Source organism: Mastigoproctus giganteus, chromosome 5 (assembly GCF_048544385.1).
Source record: "Mastigoproctus giganteus isolate SK-2022 chromosome 5, ASM4854438v1, whole genome shotgun sequence".
NCBI lineage: Eukaryota > Metazoa > Arthropoda > Arachnida > Uropygi > Thelyphonidae > Mastigoproctus > Mastigoproctus giganteus.
This window is the reverse complement of record NC_143579.1, coordinates 229,538,315-229,547,028: the sequence shown is the minus strand read 5'-3', so window position 1 is coordinate 229,547,028 and position 8,714 is coordinate 229,538,315. Positions and strand designations below refer to the sequence as shown.

The window sequence follows — 8,714 nt, the reverse complement described above, 5'->3', positions numbered from 1 at the left end:
AAATCTAGTTTGTAACGAAAATAAAGTTTTAAACAAAGTTTAAATTAAATTGTCAGTAATTCATAAATGTATACATTATGTACATTTTTTATGCGTATCACGAGGACAACATTTTATTTATTACTGCAAAACCTACAAAAATTTCACAAAAAATACTATTCCATAATTATAGCCAATATGGCACATATTACTGAATAACAGTGAAACTTAAAAAGTAAGCGAAACGTGAAAAATCAGGAATACCGTATTTACTCGCAGAATTTTCTCTTATGATTTTGCTAACAATGCTTAGGTTTATTTAAATATTCAAGATTCTCCCACCTTCATGAACTGTCGACTACCAATTAAAGATTATTTGTATATCTTATCTCTTGTAACTCTCATTGACCTGTATCTTGATTGAAACAATGCAGCAAGACAAAGTGTGAGATGCTGAAAGGTTATAATTTGTTCTTTATATCTAGTTATAGAGAGTGTTAGGCAGTAATATCTTCGGTTCTTATCAGTACTGAACCATCCTGTGACCTTCAACTTCTTCTGCTAACACTCTGGTAGCGTTAACCTTTTATGATATCAATTATTGAGTTATTGTTATACAGTATATCTAAAGGGCACTCTACTATGCAATAAAGATAACATTTTCAGCGCTTCTGTAAAGGTTATCGTCTGGTATCGGTATTCAACAGAAAGGTAATTACACATGTGCTGTGTACTTTGATTATGAAGAGCGAGAATCCATCAGGTCCTACTGAGGACTTATTGGATGATCCATTTATGACCTTGATGAGATGCTTCTTCAAAATGTTGATGTCCCCATCAGCAATCTGCAGGCTAAGCTTTGAATTCGAAGGTATACTCATTAGCCAAACAATTATAAACGTTTTCTAACCTCAACCTATTCTTAAACTTTAAAAGGGTGAGAATTCCGGCTTGCTTAACTCAAGCCAGGACGAAAGGCTGTGAGTGCCCAGTGGGCCATTTTTGGTAAGCAGAACTGACGCTGACAGTGGATCTTTCCGATTTTCAGAAATGTGTTATTGTTGGAGCACGTTCAGGAGGAGTCATATGTGGTATCACGGTAAAGGGTACGTTCTGTTGGTACCGAATCCGCTCATGACGTTAGAAGGTCATCTTACCTGTAATGAATAGCTTTCTGTCGTATCGGACCAACTTTTCCAAGGAGTGCTTCATTTTCACCCTCATTGCAATGGATCCTTTCAAGACGACAAGCAGTATCCACTGTGAAAAAATTGTATCTGAATGGTTAAAGGAACATTTCCAAGATTTCCAACATCTATCCAGGTCGCCTATCTCTCCAGAACGAAATCCAATTGAGAACGTCTCAGATGTGTTGAAATCTGTAGTTCGTCTTTACAGCTCTCTACCGACCATAATACAACAGCTGCCATTATCCTGATGGAAGAATGGCCAAATCTGGAGCTCTCCCTAAGATGCCTAATGGAATCCACGCCACGATGCTATAATTTGGGGAAAAGGTGGCCCTACTAGATATTGAACGAACGTTTCTAAACTTTTGGCTAGTGAGCGTAGGATGGAGGTGGAAATCGCTTGAGTTGTTGCATTCCATATCAGCCCAATCTTGTAAGAGCTTTTGATCATTTTAAAAACGGTGATATCAATGCAAACTGTATTGTAGTTGCGTCTTAGAAAGAGTCTGAACATTGAAAAGCTGCTGACAGCAGCAATCTGGTAAGGCAAGAAGACATTTTTTACACAACACCGAGTATTTCTGACCTCATAAATAATAAATCCCATGGCCATAACTCCCAAGTTCAAAGAAAAACGTATATTCTAGGGGGAAGTCTTTTCTTTCCAGTCTGATCCTAACTTTTATGGACTCAATCCCAACAGCAAATATGGAGGTTGCCGAGGCATGGTAACTTTTATATTGAAGGAAATACAAAATGTGCCTACATAGTTGCAGGAATGGTCATGATAAGTCACTGCTGACACCACCAACTTAAAAACTCCAGTGCATGATATATCGTGTTTCTTCCTCTATGATCTTAACTGGTCTTAGCAAAACAAGAAAATAAATTAAAACATTTTCTTGTTTTGCTCAATGGCAGCAAGGAGTCACCACTGTCAAAAAGACATATCAGTTGAAATGTAGTTACTTTTCAAACTGAAAACAATCATAAAAACTTGAGCAATTACGCGTGTAAATACGGTAATGTTATTTTAAGGGACTTTTCTTGCAACCGTGTGTATTTATATATTATTCCCAATCAATATTTTCACCATTAAACCAGGAAACTGTTTTTAAGTACAAAGTTTACCTCAATTTGAGTTATAAAGTAAAGAAGTTTTGTAACCATAGATTCAAAACATTGATAATAAAAGCTCGTATTGCATCAAAGACCTTCAAATAAAAATAGAAATATTTCAATAAATCGATTTATATGTAATGTAAGCTTTGAGTTTGGAAAAAAAAAAAATCATTTACAAAGGTTTTTCTGCATAATGCTTTTTACATTACACATGCTTAAGTTAATTGAAAAGATTAATTAGTATTTGTTTGGCATCTGCTCTGAAGTGTGCCATTAATTTCCACTAAGATTTTTTCCTGTCGTTCTAGTTTCACAAAGTTGCTGAAAATATGTTTATAGTTTCCCTTTTATAAATGGCATCAGTGTTACTGGAACTGAGGTATTAATAACACAAGAGAAGATTGATTATTATTAGTTTTACACCTGCCCAAGTTTATCCATTAATCTCTAATGAAGTTTTTGAGGTTTGAACTTTCGATAAACCTTCACTGTTCTTGCTTACAGGAAGTACTGTAGTGCCCCCTAACGGAAAGAGGAAATGGGTTAAAATAATGAGCTGTTTGTGTAGTTAGCGTAGTAGTTTTCGGAATAAATTAAAGAATTTTAAAGAAAACTAATAACTTGTTTATAAAATATTCTTGTAAATTTTATATTATAAATAGTTTTATAAATTTCTTCTTGCTATTTTATTGCTATTTTTAAATATTGTATAATATTGGCTACACCATTTCTGGATTTTAATAATTGTTTCTTGTCGAAATTTTGTTCAAATTCATGTTCCTGATTATTGCTTGACAGAAAATTCGATCCCGGAGGTCCAACTAAAAAAAACCGGCCCTGCAGATAGCGGCTAGTGAACAAGTGAAGGTCAGAGCATTAAGCGTATTTTAATGAAAGCTAAATGATTGTTGTAAACAATTAGCCTTTTGCAATTTCAGATTAGCTAAAGGCAGACGCCACGCTTACGAGCATGGGGTCGCGCCGTATCCGAGAGACCATCAGCGGCAGGGGGGGGAAAGCATTTGGGTCTCAATAAACCATTTAATGGGCATCATTAAGCACAGCTGTCGAGTGGGGTTCATGAAATCAAATCGTCCCTTATAGCCAACGAAACAGTGGGCTAAGAAAATTTAAGCACAAGCATTATTAACGGCTTGGAAAGTTTTTTCTTTTTTTTATTATTCTTCATTCTAGTAAATTTTTACCTAAACACGAACAACTTTTTGTGAGTTGTAAAGTAATTAATGAAAGATGCGTGTAAAATTAATAAAAATTCACTTGGTTTTCGCACTTCTGATGTCCCCAGCCAAAATGGATTCTGCAACCCAATTTTTTTTCTCATTGGTGTCCAATGGCTAATATGAATACTGATTTAATCGTCTTCAATAGTCACCATGAACCATCTTATTTACTTTGGCTGAATTTAAAATGAATCCTTAAAATGTATGTAAACTTCTATGTTACGTCATTGATGTGACGTCACTGCATTATAGAATCTACTGTACACGTGATTTATAGCACATAAACTTATATATCGGTAAAAAAAAATACTACAGCTGCATTCAAATGCAATTATTTATTATTTTTATTAATATAAAAGATATACTCTGTTGCAACATTCTTATAAGCTCACGTGTTTAACGTGACGTCATCACTACATCCAGTTCCACTGTTCACGTGATTGGTTTCAAATACTCATATATCTGTAAAAAATACCGCTGTTACTGCATTTAAAATGTGACTGCCTTTATTAAAAAGACTTTTATAAATTAACTTTAGATTTATTTTTATTTTATATTTATTATTTTCAATAATCCATAAAAATATATATGCTGTTTGATGACGTCATCAGTGCATACATTCTGTTCACGTGATTTCTTTCACATACTAGTATAACTGTAAAAAATATTGCTGCTGCATTCAAAATGTGATTACTTTTATTAAAAACACTTTTATAAATTAAATTTAGATTTTTTTTAGATTTAAGTATCACCAATTTTTAAATAATATTAGTTACTAAATATAAATTTATTTGCACGCCTTTTTCTTGTCTAGACGTACACATTGAGCAGAAAATTGTTTATTTTGAATTGCTTATATGTGGAACCACACAATATTCGATATAAATAATTGGATAGGAGGAACCTTAATGCTCAAATAAAAAATAAAACAACCAAGACCTGAAGGACTGAACAGCTCATTGTAAGGCAAAAAAAATCTACCTTATGAAATAAAATTACTCACCCAAAGAGAATTTATGCTGTTGCTATCAAATTGCCCAACGTTTAAGTTTCAGCAATTTCAAAGACTTTTCAATAATTCGACAGCCATATTATTATTATTATTAGCCATAAGATGGCTAATAATAATAATAATTATTATTATTAGGAAGCCTGAGGAAGCCTGAGGCTTATGCTGCACCACCCAAAAAATAAAAAATCCCGTGTTACCCTAAGAGAGAAGTAGAAGGGAATCACCAAGAAAGAAGAATGATGATATCCAGCTCAGGATCCTGGGTTTGCCAAGCCTATACTCACCAGATGTGAGCCCCTGGGATAAAATTTGATTCAGTAATGACCGTGTGTAGCAATATATAAGATGCTTTGCTGCATAGTAAGCACACAATGCTAGAAAAATCATAGTTTAGTGAAAAAGTGTAGCAGTAATCTGTGGACGAGTATGCCAAGCAAAATGCTTGTAATTCTCAGGTAGTTTCACTATCTGGTAATGTTTTAATGGTGGGCACACCAGTGTCATATGTATAACCATAAAATAAAAGTACATACGAGAACGCAATCGTTTGTAAAATCTTTCAGAGCCTTTGACATGAGATAAAAGCAGCTATTGTCCTCAGTGGCATGCAGAACATAGCCTCTAACTGGCTCTTACCGTAAAGTAATTATAGAAAGCAGGTGGTTAAGAGAAGTGGCCTTTCTGCCTACTTATTCCCCATGTAAACAGCTCATAATTAGTGCAGTCAAGTATCCGGAACTGATGACGTCCACACACCCTTCAACAGTTGTGTTCCGTGATCCGATGACACCAAGTGGATGTTTCTACGACAATTAACGTTTGTTTTGGGAGGCCTGCTAAGTTTGTAGGGCTGCAAAGAGGAAGATATCGAAGCAAGAAGGAGGATAGCTGCTTCTTGAGAGGCCCACTGAGAAGAGGAAGATCGTGACTCTTTAAGACCATTGGGAAAGTCAAAAGGAAGGAAAAGTTGAACCGCCATTTGGCACAGTGATCCAGATGACAGAACATATAAAAGAGCAAAGCGTGGGTCCACCTTTGCTCTTAACAACAACCGCGTACCTCAAAGTGACACCTCACGAACTTAATTTCCTTTTTATAGAACAATCCTTGATACATTTACATGTCAAAGCCTACTTCCCTGCCATTGGAGAGGTTCCCGAATTTTTTAAAGACTACAGTACAAATAATAATTAATTTTTTTTGAAATAATATCGATAATAAAGGTTTGTATATCTTTTATTTAAAAGATGAAGTAATGCCAAACTGGTAGATTAACCTTTTGTGATTAATTTAACTATGTGGGTTGTTCTTGTGGTTTGGTTTTTAGACTTATCGCAACTAAGACCATATTGCGCTGTACATATGATATCTGTAAATTGCAAAAGATCTGTGGTTGATTTGTCTGATTCCTGGACGAAAAACCCAAGATTTCCAGGAGAAAAACTGTGCTACCCTCGCCTGAGACCAACTGACTCCACGTTGTGAAAAAGGCCCAAAAAATTCCTGACTTAATTAATGGAATTCAAACGCAGGTTTTGTCTCAATCAGTGGTACGTTTCAACCTGTTTCAGCCAGGCCCCTTCAAAACTGTGGACGCAGGAATATTTTCCCCAATCCCATCCCCCCTCACAAGAGGCCTGGGTAATACAATTTCAGTGATGTCATTTGAGGTATTTAGAAGTTGATGGAAGTAGACTTCCATCAGACAAAAAACTAAAATCAATGATGCCATCAAGACTTCCAAGTCCTTAAAATGAAAGTGGGCAGGACGTCTCGCCAGAACACAAGAGAACTCGTTGGATAAGCTCACAACTGTTTGGTTACCAAGAGAAGGAAAAAGAAATAGAGGAAGAGAGAAAACCAGGAGAGATGAGCTAACATCCCTTGTGGGCCACACTTGGACAAGACTGGCATTGAACCGAGATGAATTGAGAAAGTCGAGGGAGGCCTTTTCCCAGCATATATCGTCTAATACTCAAGGTCAGATGACAATCTATTTGAAACTGTCCAAACTTAGGCTTGTGGAATTATAAAAATTTTAAGACAGATAGTTACCACATCCGTCGATAGCTCAGTTGGCAGAGCGGTGGACTGTAGTTGTCAAGTCAGTTATCCATAGGTCGGTGGTTCAAATCCGCCTCGACGGAACTTTTTTTTATCGTTTCACCTTCCTAAATTTCATTTGAGTTTAACTGTCTGCCAGCTTCTCAGTAAACAGGCAGAAATTTTGTTGCCGGCCCTTACGTACACTGTCTATTCTCACCTTTACAGGTGGCCAAGGTTACGAACTATATTGACATCCACTATAACTGTTTCTGATAAAATGTTTCTATAACTGTTTCTGATAAAAGTTATTAATTTATATACTTATTTATTATTTATTTTAAAAAAAATTTAAAAATTTGAACAGATAAAATTATGTTTGATTCAACAGACACTTAAAATATTATATCTACAGAAGTAAAACAAATATTTTAAATTTTGAAATGTTTTAGAGAATATTACAGCAGTTATTGTTTTAAGTTCTAAGTGTCAGTAGATTAAAGATAAAAATTTATTTCTCAGAACTAAAAAATTAAAACAATAACAGCTCTAATATTATCTAAAACATTTTCGTTTTAATGCCCCTCTGGTAGAATTTTAAGTGTCCGTTGAATCAAACATAATTTTTGTTTTTATATTTTTATTTATTATTATTATTTTTAATCAACTGATAAAATTAATATGTAATTAACCGCAAATAAAATCCAGGAAGTGAAGAAGTTGAATATGAAAAAGTTGTCTTTATTAAGAGTCATAATTCAAGAAGCACATGACAACTTCAGTTCAGTTGTCATTTTCAAGCCAATAAATAACCTTTGAGTGACCTTGAGCATAAAAACCGATACGAAACGGATTCTGGAAATTTAAAAATCGAGAGACAACGAATCCTGAAGATGAAAAAATCCGAACAAAACGTACTGCAAGGAATTAAAAATGAGGATATTAACAGGACCCATCTACAAATCCAGTGGCATGACAACACTACCATGGACTCGCGTATGACCTTAAGTGGTGGACGGTGTTATTTCAAGGTTAAGGGTATAACGGTATGGTCATTCTAATGTTGCGTGAAGGATATTACCATTTTACTCCCTTGAAAATTCTCAGGGCCAGTTGGAAGTTGGTCTAAGCTTCAATTACGACATCTTAAGAAAGTCCATCATCTGACCGTCGATAGCTCAGTTGGCAGAGCGGTGGACTGTAGTCGTTAATTTGGTTATCCATAGGTCGGTGGTTCGAATCCGCCTCGACGGAATTTTTATTTCTCATATGTGTACTTTTTTATCTTCTTTGATTAAAAGCTTTAAAATGTTTAAGATATTAAAATTGTTATTTGTATTATTTTTTTAAGTGGTAAGTGTCAGTTCATTAAAGATAAAAATTTGTTATTTCTCAGTCCCTAAGAGGTGAAAGAACGTCAGCCAGTCGATATTGGAAATGCTATTGCATATTTATTTTTCAGAAACGGCTAACGTTTCTGATTGGGCAATCAGGTTAATCAATGACCAGTCTCTTACAAAACCACTCCACTCTCTGTCTTATAGACGTTCAGTTCTTGTTTCATGTCTTTTCTATAGATTCTTCTATGGGCAGTGTTTTTCTAGTTTTCCACACTCTTTCAACCCTTTCACACTCCACAACCAGACAACATCCAACTCACAAACCAACTTCTCTTCTTCATTTATCTTTGCAACTTCTGTTTTCAGGAACAACCATCTTCTTCTTCTGCCTTCATATCCTTAAAAGTACAATCTACAAAAATTGAGGTCTAATGTATCTTCAAGGTGTCAATCCATGCACGGTAGGAAGTATTGTAGGTTCTAATACTTTTTGTCTTTGCAGATTCCATAAAAAAAAATGTTTTAGGGACTGTTTTTGGAACCTTTTATTTACATTGGACATATTGTTTATGTCCCCAGATGTCAATAGGGACTTAAGACATCCCTTGGGATGTCTTTCTATAGAAGTAGTGGGCATATTGCTTAGTTACTTTGGTAATGACCTCATTTACATGCTTTTTTCTGGTAGGAGTAGAACCGGCCCACAGCAGAACAAATTGTGTTTTCCCAAAGGATTTCCCTGGTATTGCACAACATGTCGCTTTAAGTCAAAGCAGGCGAGAGTGCC

The 8,714-nt window shown here is 35.2% G+C and overlaps 2 non-coding genes across 2 annotated transcripts; both read left to right on the top strand.

The window, feature by feature from the left end:
* Nucleotides 1-6,604: 6,604 nt before the first annotated feature.
* On the top strand, nt 6,605-6,691 carry TRNAY-GUA (transfer RNA tyrosine (anticodon GUA)). The gene is given in 2 exon segments: nt 6,605-6,641; nt 6,656-6,691. It is a non-coding gene; the product is annotated as a tRNA-Tyr (tRNA).
* A 1,063-nt stretch (nt 6,692-7,754) lies between these two features.
* On the top strand, nt 7,755-7,841 carry TRNAY-GUA (transfer RNA tyrosine (anticodon GUA)). Its single transcript is given in 2 exon segments — nt 7,755-7,791; nt 7,806-7,841. It is a non-coding gene; the product is annotated as a tRNA-Tyr (tRNA).
* Nucleotides 7,842-8,714: the final 873 nt, after the last annotated feature.